Genomic DNA, 4,120 nt, shown 5'->3' on the forward strand with positions numbered 1-4,120 from the left:
CTGTGCAAGCAGTGTCACAGAATGATGATAAGCAAATTGAAGACACTGTAAGCCAAAATGCAAGATAAAGCACTGTATATAGTTAGCAAATAAGGTACAATCATCGTCTCCTTTTGTCATTAGGCTGCGGGATAAGAAAAGAGGCAGCCTTGGAGTATTTTGTTTGCCACTTGTTATCTAGACTAGTGCTAACAGAAAGCTGTTAAATCAGCCCTTGCAGAGACATAAGAGGAAATGTTGTTCTGATGAATTAGAAGTGGAAGCTGTTCAAACATAGCATTTATCACCTCTACTGAGAAAGTGCTTATTACTTGTATTATGGAAATGCCATAAGACATCGCATCTTCTAAAGCCCCCCCCCTTCCCTGTTAGACACTGTACACGGAGTGAGACCAGTCACCTCACTGAGGAGCTCACGGTCTGAGAACGTTGTGAGCATTGGCACGGAAGTTACTCTTCAGCTAACTTTTCTCAGCATAGTAAGAGGAACTATGCTCAGCCCAAGAGCAAAATATCTCCAAAAGTCACCTCCTGAGTCTGCGTCTCTCTCCCAACAAAGATGTAACTTATTTCAGGGGTCCAAACTGCTTTTGAGTATGGAACACTGGCTTTGCCCAAAGTTTCTATCTATCTTAACTCTGCTCTTATTTATTACTTGGCTGCAGTAATAGTGTATTGTATAAAATGATATAAAACAAGATTGTACTGTGCAAAGGGCCCCAACGTATTTAATAAATATGTCTCATGGTGTCTGGATTATTACATACAAAATGCCACGGGCAAAAAAGCAATAAAAGCAACAAGACAGTAGAAGTATTGTTCAGATAGCTGTGTAACAGTCTTAAGCAATTTAATTCTCCATGTTGAAACTTAATTACTTACTTTTGGGAAAGACCAGTTTAATGTCTTTAGTCAACTAAGTGGCTAAGATTCATTAAAAGGAACCCATGTTACAAATACCTCCATGCCACATTGCTTTTATTTCCAGGGATAAAAGTTTTCACCCCACAACCCCAACCAGCTACTGTTCTGAACAGATTTTATAGAGTCCCTTTCTCTGTAGCTTCTAGTGACAAAAGCTTGAAACAAGCCTTTGTGGATTGTGTAAGAACATGCCCAGATACCACAGGTGTCTGACGTCAGCCACATGCAGCAGATAAATGCAAGGAGATTCACCAAATAGAAATTTCAACTGCCACAGAGAGAGAATGAAGCAAATTGTATAGGAAAGTTAATAAGGTACTATTGATTGGAGGCTGAAACTCAAGCCAACTGTGCCTTTAAAAATAAATAAATAAATAAATACAAATTGTAAAAGCAAAAAAGTGTGAGAACAGTCAGGAAGTTAGGCAGAATTATACATCAGCCTGTAAAGATAAATACTGGAATTTTGCATAATGTTGCTGAAATGGCCTCTTGAGGTGATCCTTAGTAAATTCAGTACAATTTACCTGTTGAAAGAAAGCCCATGAATAGGCTTACAGGAGGCATGGAGGGATTAGGAGGAGAAAAAATAACTAAAATAAACACACCCTGACCTGTTCATAATAGCATCTCCCAGATGCTTTCCTTGCTTTTATAGTCACTTTTAAAACCACCAGTAGGTAACAACATTCCTGCCAAGGGTGTGTGCGAGCACTAAATCTATCGCAGGTAAGAATAATCCAGAATCAGTCACATAGGTGCAAAGTATCCTAGACTAGAAAGTGGTTGTGAAAATAAGCAGCTAGCACCCCCTCCTTTGATATTTGTTCTTTGTCAGCAATACTTGAGATCGGTGGTGGAAGAGGCATGATTACCAGCCTTGAAAATCTGGCATAGGGTGAGATCTTCCAGGCCTCGCTAATGAGAACATCAGCCAGGATAGTTTTCCTAGCACACTTAACTACTGCCCCCAAATGTCACGTTTTTTTTTTTTTTTTTTGTCATGTGTTGCCCTGTTGTTGTGCATCCTCAGATGTGCACAAGAACCTGATTTCATCTTTCAGCCAAGAGCCTTAGGTGTCTGAGGTTCCGACACACCATTTAGATACTGCCAGAGTTTTCAAAGTTGCCATTAAATTGCTCCTTAATCCTGGAAGTGCTTGAATTTTTATTCGCAGAAATTTGCAAAGCCTGCCCTACAGCTAATTAGCTGCTTTGAATCTTATCTCAAGGTGAGGCCCAAGGTGTGGTACACAAAGTAGGGAAGGGAATGCCTTTCTTGCTTGTGGGCCTCAACCCTTAGGCATGTGTAAAGCTTTTACCAGAAGGGATGCAGGCCACTGACATAAGGCATTTAAGCGCTTGCAAGAAGGGCAGAAATGCCAGGGAGGAAGGGGAGAGAAGAGAGAGAGATTCTGAAACAGAAGCCCGGATGAGCGGCTTTAGGTTGCTGAAGTAAGGGGCTACCTGAACAGTTGACAAAGCACTGGTGTCCAGCTATTAAAGAAGGCTGGCTATTGGGATTTGACTAGTCACCTCTCTGACCAGCTGCATGAGGAAATACTGCAGTGCCTTAGCCCTTATCGTCTCTCCTCTTTATGGTATTTTAAGCTTTAGTTTATTTAGACAGCTACTCAGTTGCCTAAATTCTGCATCCAGAGCTTGGGGCAGGAAATGTCAAGGGCAGCAGGCTGCTTGTATTGCAACAGGAACGGAGTAAAGGCTAAGTAAGTACTTCCTCAAACTCTCATCACTGTCTTCTGATTACTAGCCCATCCATATTGCAGCTTGCCTCCAAATTCTGCTGTAGCTTCTACTAAGTACAGTTTCTGCTAATCACACGCTTATAGCTAGCACTTCGTTTTGGGAGTTTATCCTCCTCTTCTGAGGTACAGGTTGCCCACAGTCATCTTCCAGTGAGTGAATCAGAACTCTGTGTTTTTGCAGTGTATTCCTTACTCATCCTTTTGTACGAGTTTGATGAATCCCCCTTCCTCTTAGGTCTGCGTGTGGTAGGTCATCCTCAAATACAGTTGTAAACAGTGCTGCTGCTGTCCTCTGCCTCACATAGACAAAGAGGCCATCAATAGATGGATGTGCTAAAAAGCACTAATAACAAACTATAGAATCACAGAATATCCTGAGTTGGAAGGGACCCAAAAGCATCACTGAGTCCAACTCCTGGCTCCACACAGGACCACCCAAAAATCAAAACTTATGTCTGGAAGCATTGTGCAATTGCTTCTTGAACTCCAGCAGGCTCAGTGCTGTGACCGCTGCCCTGGGGAGCCTGTCCCAGTGCCCGACCACCCTCTGGGTGCAGAACCTTTCCCTAACACCCAGCCTGACTCTCCCCTGTCCCAGCCCGATGCCGTTCCCTCGGGTCCTAAACATCAGAAAGACATGCAGTTTGCTTACCTATGCTTGTTACAGCACAGAAACTAGCCATTGTAGTTAATTTACAAGACCAAGTCCAATTAGTTAAAAAAAGTCAGAAAATCCAAAAGAAATGCTGTCTTCGGACAACTGAAAATAGCATCGCTACCTTTTTATTTTTCTTGTAATTAGCAGAGGAGGACAACAGGCAAAGTACAAGGGTTTAGATTCAGGCCAAGTTCCCCTTTTTGCCAACAGAATAGTAATAACAGTTAATCTTACAAATTGTTTTGCACAGCATATGGCTCAAGTTCTAATAAATATAAAATACCTTATCCATTAAATCAGTAAAAGAACCAGGCAAGCACTAACTACAGGTAGCTCTGTTCCACTTAATTCTCTTCCAAAAATGTATCACAAGGTTCACAAGTTTATCTTGCTAACATGAAACTTGTCAACTCCCCTTTCACCTGACTCCAGTCCCAGAGCTCTGAAGCTTGCGATGGCTGTGGGGCATGAAGCTGTGCCGGTTGCTTAAGGAACCATTGTGTGTGTGTGTGTTGGGGGGGAACATGCAATGACTGTGGGCTCTTTGTAGCTTTCTGCAACCATTTCAAATGTCACAGTGACCTGCAGTTATTTGAAAAGGAAGTTCCCAGCTGCAAGTATCTTTAATTTGCAGCTCTCATCTACTCATTGAAAGAAGCCTGCTGGGACTGGTATGCATCCCTGTTAAAGTTGTGTGAATACTTTTTTTTTTCTTTTCCCCTTTTTAATACAGTTTTACATACTCGTTTTCCGTGACACTTCTGATCTCATG

Source organism: Anser brachyrhynchus (genome assembly GCF_964034855.1).
Source record: "Anser brachyrhynchus genome assembly, chromosome: 2".
NCBI classification, from domain to species: domain Eukaryota; kingdom Metazoa; phylum Chordata; class Aves; order Anseriformes; family Anatidae; genus Anser; species Anser brachyrhynchus.